At 45.3% G+C, this 8,842-nt stretch overlaps 1 pseudogene; it reads right to left on the bottom strand.

The window, feature by feature from the left end:
* Positions 1 to 5,467, bottom strand: part of LOC102023917 — a 41,204-nt pseudogene extending 35,737 nt beyond the window's left edge.
* Positions 5,468 to 8,842: the final 3,375 nt, after the last annotated feature.

Here is an 8,842-nt window from a genome sequence, read left to right on the forward strand (position 1 = left end):
AACAACCGCATGGATTTGCTGCCTGCTGGATCTGTCCATTTCTGTAAAAGGGCACTAAGGTCTCCAACATATGGACTTCACCTGTCTTCACTGGCTGGTTTTGCCTCGTGCATTTTGACTCTGTTGCACTGTGCATGCACAGTAAGGGTTGTTATGTCTTCCTGGAGCACTGATCCCTTTATCTTTATGCAGTGTCCCTTTGTGTCCCTGATTAACTTTCTTTACTCTGAAGTCTGCTCCACCTGAAATTAATATAACAATGCTTGTTTCTTTCCTTTCCTCTCTTTTCTTCCTTCTTTCTTTTTTTGAGACAAGGTCTAGCTTTGCAGTTCAGGCTGGCCTTGAACTCCCCACGATCCTCCTGCCTCAGCCTCCCGAGTGCTGGGGTTACAGGCATGCACCACCATGCCTGGCACAACTCCTGCTTTATTTTGGTTAGTTTTTGCACGGCTTATCTTTATTTCTTTACCATTCATCTGTATGTGTTTTTATAATTAAAGTAAGTTTCTTTTAGATAGCATATACATACTTGTACTTTGCTTTTCGATCACTTTGACAGCCTCTGTCTTTGATCTAGTGCACTTAAGCCACTGATGTTCAAAGTGATTATGGACATACTTGGGGTTAATATCTACCACATTTGATACTGTCTTCTGTTACCCTTAGTTTCTATTTTTATCTTCTGCTCTTTTTCTGCCTTTTGTGGTTTTAATTGACCATTGTGATTTTAATAGGTCATTCTGTATGCTGTTTCTTCACTCTCTGGGCTTGTGTGTGAAACTTCCTAACTGTTTTGCTGATTTTGACTTTGGCTTGTTACTCTGGTGTCTAATGCTGCAGCCTGGCAGGTATTGTACTAATTTGTGGTAATGGCCTTCCCTCTAGTGGCTTGTGCTGGCATCGCAGATTCTGATACACGACCTTTGTTATTCAGTGACCCTCTATCTGGAGCTCTGTTCTGGTCAGGGCTTGGATACAGGTTAGACAGAAACTGGTCTGCCCCCAAAAGCCAGAATGTTGGACATAGCTTTTATTTTTACTTTTTCAGTACCGGGAATCGAACTCAGGACCTTGTCCTTGCCAGCCAGGCATTTGTGCCACTGAGTGATATACCCCCCGCTGGACATAGCTTTTAATCCTTTTCCCTCCCAGGGACAAGATGGGAGTTGAGGGTTTCCTCCCAGGTGTGCTGCACTGCCCCAGGGTGGGAGGAGAGGGTTCTTTATGCCATGAACTTTCCTACTAGTCTTAACTGTGGTTGGTGTCATGCTCACCTGGGTTGCAAGACCCTGTTTGGTTTCTGTATTTTTTTCAGAGTGGTAATTGTTCCATATACTGTGGATTCCATCTGTCGGGGAGGGAGTTTCCAGGGCTTCCCGTCCCGCAATCTCACTGACACCTTCCATCACATGACTCGAGATCTTATGTAGACGTGAACCCTCTGGAGTCAAAACTGTGCTAGTTGAATAAAAGAATAACTGCTGTTTGCAGAAAATCTATGAAGAGCTGTTGTTTGAGTTCTCACATTTAATTCTCAGGACCATTCAGTAGGGTGGCTGTTACCGTATTCTCTTTAGTAAAAAAAATTAAAGCTTTTGGTGATCAATGTTTTGCCAGAGTGACACAGTTTCTGAGCGAGAGAGTCAGGATTTAACCCATACATTTCTGGCCCTAGAGTCTGCACGCTTTCCTACTACTCCATACTAACTCTTTTGATGTCACATTCACGGTTTACTTCCTGCATTTCCCTTGTGCGGATCATCAGTGCCAAGTGCTCCTCCTCAGATATGCAGCACCTTCAGCTTGTGGGCAGGCACATGTTGTGGACGGAATATGTCCCCCTCAAACTCATGTGTTGACCCCACTGGCAGTAGTACTTGGAGATGGGGACTTCTGAGGCAACTGGGTTACATACAGTCTTGAAGGTGGAACCCCATGAATGGATTAGTTCTGTTATAACTGGACATGAGAGCTTGCTCTCTCCCTCTGCCTCCCTCTGCACCATGTGAGGACACAGTGAGGTGTCCACCTCCAGGCTAGGAAGTGGCCCTTACCAGAAAGTGACCATGTTGGCAACCTACTCTTGAACTTCTTGGTATCCAGAACCGTGAGAAATGTTTTTGCTCATGCCACCCAGCCTCCGATTGTTCTGTTACAGCAGCTCAAGTTAAGACAGCAGCGTTCTGATTATGCCTCTCCAGATTCCCATCTCCCATATATAAAACCAAACATAAATATGAATGCTGAGGTAGTCGGATTTTGTTTGCATAAATAAGGTCTCAAGTCAGTGGTTCCAAGGACACAAAAGTGGTGCTGGTGAGTCTGATGCTCTCAGGGAAGTCCTTGTAAAGTAGAGCACGCTCCCTGTGAAGGAACAGAAGAGGTCACAGAGATTCAAAGCAAAAAAAGAAATCACCCTGAAGGCCTGCTTTGAAGATAAAGCAGTGGCCCCAAAAGGCTGTGGTGGCGGATGTTAGAGTTTACAGCACTCCCTGGCGGGAAGCCAGCAAGGACACAGGGACCTCATTCCTACTGCCTTGAGAAACTAGGCCTGGATGATCTTGCTAATGGATTATTCCACAGGCTCCAGATAAGCACTGAGCCTGTCTGACACTTGGACCTTGTGACACACTCAGCAGAGATAGCAGCTAAGGCTGCCTGGTTTTTAAACTCGTTTTAAGTCACTAAGTTTGTGGTAATCATTACTCAGCAATACTAAAGTTAAAAAAAAGTAAAGTAAAGCAATACTAGACCAATCCACTTGGTGCCTACCTATTTTGCAAATGCATCTGCAATCCAGGCCCAAGTTTTGTTTTTCTACTCAACTGATCACAGATAACTCCCCATGAGTCTATAGGCGTGGGCTCGGAGAGCTTTCTTTTCTGGGATCCAGTCAAAATGATCAAGTTTTCTGGTCATCAGCAGTAAAGTCATAGCAACGTTCCACAATTAGGTCTTTCACATCAGCACCCAAGGGGGCCCACTATCACTCATGTCTATTTTCAGTGGTAGCAAGGGTGAGTTGTACCCACTTGCTTTGCACTTTGTAAGTACTAAGTGCTCAAAGCCCTTGGCCAATCAACTTTCACTAAGTTGAAAGACTCTTGCGTTTTTTGTGGGAATTGATATTAAGGGTTTGTCTTGTTAGTGTGTTGGCAATGTGTGTAGACTAGTTGCTACTTCCTCCTCAATCAGCCTAGTATCATCAGTGCAAAAAAAGTGCACCATGCCTGGTGTGAGAGAAAGATGATAAGCCCTTATGACCATTAATCCTGACATGGCAACTTCACTGGATTAAGAAATGCCTAGTAGATTAGTCCAGCACCCTCCTGGATGTGTATGTGTGTGTCATGAAGGTGTGACCCCGTGCCAGGCCCCTTCCTGTGTGACACTCCTCCCCTGTTCTGCTTCCCAACTGCCATGAACTGAGCAGCTTTGCCCAGTGAGAAGCCCCAAGGGGCAGGCAGGCAGTGCCAGGCTTGTTGGGAGCCACTGGAGCTGGTTATTGGTCAAGCAGTCAAGCTACCGCAGTATTGAAAAAGGCATCCTGCCGGACAATTACAGTTGTTGGTCGCCGGGCAACATTACACCCCATGAATACTAACTTTGCAAGTGTATAAGATAAACATCCCTACTCTTGAAGTCGGTCCTCCTGCTCATCAGGCAAGAGGTAACTCCACCTGACCCCAGCTCTTGTCTCTTGTCTTTATTTTCTATATCCTCTTGCCGTTTTCTCCCGGGGACCACAGAGAGACCACCGACTCCCACAAGGCTGAGACTAGTGAGGCGCTTACATTAGGTACAAAAGTTAGCATGTTGCAATCAAGATCAACAAAAGTTTGTTGTAATTTTTTAAGAGTCAAAATTATACAGAACACCCACTATTAGCAAAACATCTAAATTGTCAGTGAAGACAGCATTACACTTGTACAACCCATGGGTTGAGTACATGGAGGGGGAAGGGAGATGCCACAAGCCAAGCATTCTGAAAACCAGTTTTCCTGCTGGACACCAGGCCACATGCTCATAATCCTAGTTGCTTGGGAAGCTGAAGCAGGAGGATTGCAAGGCTGAAGCCAGGCTGGGAAACTGAGTGAGACCTTGTTGTCAAGAAAGAAAAAAAAAGAAAGGCTTGGGATGGAGTGTTGGTAAACACTCCCTGGATTCAAGCCCCACTAGTACAAAAAGTGCAAGTTTGTCTCGCAGTTTCCTCCAAGCCTGTGGCTTCCTTCTGCCTGGGATGCCTGGGCTCTTCAGTGCTGGGTAACAGCTACAGGGAGAGACCCTGGTGACCTCTAAACACACAAGGAGAAGTGAGGAAGGTAGAGAGTGCCGCCAAGAAACAGGTGAGCATGCACTTTGGAATCAGGAAGACAGACTGTGTGGCGCTGGCTTTCAGCTTTCCGGGATCTCCACTGTTTGGTGGGTGTGGGTTTCTGAGTATCTCCTCTTAAGAGGGGCCTTTGTTTTTCTAGGTGCCCATTTTCAATAAGGAGGACATCCTTTCTTCCTCGACCAGGTTCAAGGTACAGATGTCAAGCATCTGCCAAGGAACCCTGTAAGAAGGTTGCCCTTTACTTTCAGAAAAGGTTATTCCTCTGGACTTTACTTGGCAAGGCAAAATGTGTGCACCTCTTTGCTCTTGGCGCTAAACTTATTAAGGAATTAGTGTCCTTTTGTGTGGTATAACCACATTGCTATAAAGGTTTTAGAGGTGGGCAGTGGAGGAAAAGCATCTGGGTTTAAGTCTGGGTTCAGCTGCAAGCCAGGCGTCTGACCTAGAGGACATGCCTTAATAGTTTCAGGCCCAATTGCCTCAGAGGTTTAGGGGAAATCTTAGCCCCCCCGCAAAGTTTGTGTGAGGGCTGAAGATGCGCGCGATGATACAATAGCATAGCCAGTGTCTGGCATGACCCCGAGCTAAAGGATGTCTTCGCAGCATTGGTGAGGTCTGTGGAAAAGTCATTGCCAAATGCCTAGTACAAGCTGCAGGCTAAGGGAGAAAGGGGAGTTCTAGGTGGGCTGATGTTCAAGCATCTGTTTTAGAGAATAGAAAGAGGAGCTGAGCTCCAAGGGCCAGGGGTAAACTGAGTAAGAGTGGCTGGGCCCTGTCTGCTAGGGGCAGCTTCCTGGGTGTTCAGTGCGGATGGGCTGAGGCAGCTGTAGAGGAGAGATAGGCCCTCCTCTCCCAGGGAGAGCTTGCCAAGGAAGGAAAGAGAACATTCTAGATCCAAGGTCACTTGATAAATAAATAGGAACCAATGAGAGATGATGAGTCAAGGAGAGCCCAAGGATCTTACATCTGGTAGGCTGTGTTGTTGGAGTGGAAGATATTTTGTGTGCAGACAGACCCGGCTTTGAAGCGCTGCGCCAGGTATGCTTCTATTTGCTGGTGGCCTCTGGCCACTTACGTTTCCTCTTTGTGTTTCCATATCCTCTCTTTAAACTGCAGGTCCTGACAGCACATGGTGCCTGTGAATATTGTTGACAAAAGGAGGGGTCTAATGGAGAAGACCAGTTACCTCTAAATGTGTTGCAGACCTTGGGGAAGAATATGATATGCTAAGGACTTCCAACTCACAGCAAAACGTCCACACATGATAGAAACGCTCTGTGATTGCCATAAAAATATATTTAATCCCCACCATGACAACAGAAGTTACCTGTTATAGCCCCAGGACCAAAATTCCCATACCTTGGTAGGGAAAGAGGACATGACTTTTGGCAAGTACTTTCCAGGGAGATCCCAGTCCCCAGCAGTTTTGTGGCAATTCCATGGTGGCCAGTGATTGCTGTCTTGTCCTTGAGGGAGGACAAAGCAGCAGTGCTACGGTTTGGATGAATGTGCCTCAAATATACTTGTCTCTTTTATTTTATTTTTTTTTTTTTGTCTTTTTCAGACATGGTTTCACTATGCAGTTCAGGCTGGCCTTGAACTCACTTTGTAGTGCAGGCTGGGCTCAAATTCACAGCAATCATCCTGCCTCAGCCTCCTGAGTGCTGGGATTACAGGCATGCGCCACCACACCCAGGCAAAGATACATGTCTTAAAAGCTTGATTCCCCAGAGGAGGTGGTGGTGGACCCTTGGGGAGATGGGGCCTTATGAAAGGTCCTTAGGTCAGTGGGGGCATGCCCCTGAAGGGGACTGTGGGATGCTAGCCCATGGTCCTTTTCTCTTTTGCAGCCTGGCTCACAAGTTTAGTGGATTCACCCCACTGTGTGCTCCTGCCGTGATGTGTTACCTTCACCAGAAGCCCAAAGCACAGGAATCACCTGATCTTGGACTGGAACCTCCAGAACCAAAGCCAGAATAAACCTTTTCCCCTTGTAAGTTAAATTTCTCAGGGATTTATAGTTAACGGGAAGCGCACAAATACACCATAACAGGTATTTACGCTAACTGTTGTCCCAGCCTTCCTCAAATGCACCTGTGAACAATTATTAGTTTCAGTGCATGGTGGGAGGTCAATCAATCAGAATTCTCAGACATATGATACTGGATCTGAGTGACATTAATTTCAAGGATGCCAAAATGTCACCATACAGAGCAGGGGTGTATGGGAGTCAGGCCATCCACTTCCACTTCCCACTCGTCCTGTCAGGGAAACTGTTGATCTTGAGGAATGATAAGCAATTTTCATAAACCAAATCTGATTATTTCAAGTACAGCTGCTATTCTACTTGTGATTTTGTTGCCATGGCAATGAACACATTCCCTGAAAACTTGATATACAGTACTGATTCTATAAATGCTTTTTTCCTTTCTTAGCAATTATTACAAAGAATAATTCAGCTTCACCTGGAAAAGGTAGCAGTAAATCTTCACATACTACTTCAGGCTTGTATCAACTCTCCAGGCTTATGTCCTGAAGTAGTCTTTTGGGATCTGGATTATATTTCCCTTACACCACACATGACAATGTTCTGTCATACTGATGGCGTTATTCTGATTAAGAAGGAATAAGGGGGGCTGGGGATTTAGCTCAGCGGCAAAAGCACCTGCCTGGCAAGCGCAAGGTCGTGAGTTCGGTTCCCGGTACCGGAGAAAAAGCCAAAAAAAAAAAAAAAAGAAGAAGAAGGAATAAGGAATCCACATAAGTCGACAACACATTTTTAGATAGCGTGTGGGAAATCATTTCCACACAAAACCAGAGCCTTCCAAATCAGTGAAAATTTTAATGATAGTAGTAGGCTAGGGGCATGTCAAGAAGACAGTATTAATAAGATGAAGAGCAAATCTGTATAGCTCACTCTTTAAACTGCTAAAAAAAAAAAAAAAAAAAAAAAAAAAAAAAAAAAAAAAAAAAAGAGGCCATGGCAACAAGTTAGCCTGTCAGATGTGCGTAGTAACACATAAACCTTACTTTCTGTGATACTTTGACCAATTGATACATGAGAAGAAAACCTGCTAGTTTAGAATGAGGCTCAGGCCAGGGATATAGCTCAGCTGTACAAGCACCTACCTGGCAAGTGCAAGATCCTGAGTTTGATTCCCAGTACCAGAAAAAAAAAAAAAAAGCTGGGGATACAGCTCAGTGCCACAAGCGCCTGCCCAGCAAGCACCAGGTCCTGAGTTTGATTCCTGGTACCAAAAAGTAAAAAATAAAAATAAATAGAATGAGGCTCAGACCAAGAGAAAGTGGCTTCCTGAGAAGTTCCTTGTGACCAATTGATAGGAAAAGGGAAAAAAACCAGTGTACCTGATTTTCAGACGTTTTTTCTCAATAACCACCTCTTGTATTAGATTTCTGTTGCTACATAACAAATCACACCAAATTTAGCAGTTTACAATAACACAGATAGATTATCCAGCAGTTTGGAAGGTCAGAAATCCTGGCAGGTTAAATTGGTGTTTCTGCTTAGGGTCACACAAAATGAAAATCAAGCCTTTACCAGGCTGGTGACTACAAGGATACAATGTTTGTGGTATCACTTGACTGGATTAAAGGACACCCAAATAGCTGGTAAACCATTAATTATTCTCAATGCTTCCATAGGCACAGAGCCCATTTCTCTTCGGATGAAAGGGAAACCAAGGTTATGGGGCATTTGATTAGAATGACTGGCCTGCCCCAAGCGTACGCATGAGGGTGAGCCCAGCTCAGGCTGGCATGTGAGACTGTCGTCGGAAGGCAGATGAGCTCCCAGTGTGGACAGACACCATCTGGTAAAAAAGCAAAGGAATGGTGAATTCTGTCATCTGGACAGAGGACAAACGTCTTCGGTTGTTCTTTGATGGCAGACAGGTTCTCCGGCTGCTACACTTCAGGCTCTTACCAAGCACCCCTCTCCAGTAGACCGCCTTCCCCTTGGGTCCCTGGCATTGCACTAAGTGTTCTGCCATCAGCTTCCTTGGTCCTAAGGCCCTGAGACTTAGGCCCATGCTACAGGATTCTCTGCTTCTCCAACCTGATATCCTATTGTGCAACTTTTTAGCCTCTCTCTCTCTACATATATTTTTTATTTTCAAGAGAAAAAACACTAAAAAGAATGATACAAAATTTAGTCAGACGTGCTGGCGCACGCCTCTAATCCCAGTACTCAGGAGGCTGAGGCAGGAGGATCGTTGTGAGTTTGAGACCAGCCTGGACTACAGTGAGCTCAAGGCCAGCCTGAAGTGCATAGCAAGACCCTGTCTCAAAAAGACCAAAAAAAAAAAAAAAAAAAAAAAAAGATACAAAATTTCAAACCAAGATAGGAGAACCTAGGACACGCAGGACAGGCGGGGTCCTGGATGCATGGGCGCACACACGCCTTTGGCTGGCAGACTGACCAGACCCCATAACATCCATTCAGCCTCTATAATCAGGTGAGCCAATTCCTGTAATAAATCTCTTCGC

The sequence above is a fragment of the Chinchilla lanigera genome, unplaced genomic scaffold (genome assembly GCF_000276665.1).
Source record: "Chinchilla lanigera isolate Chin_1 unplaced genomic scaffold, ChiLan1.0 scaffold00088, whole genome shotgun sequence".
Taxonomy (NCBI): Eukaryota; Metazoa; Chordata; class Mammalia; order Rodentia; family Chinchillidae; genus Chinchilla; species Chinchilla lanigera.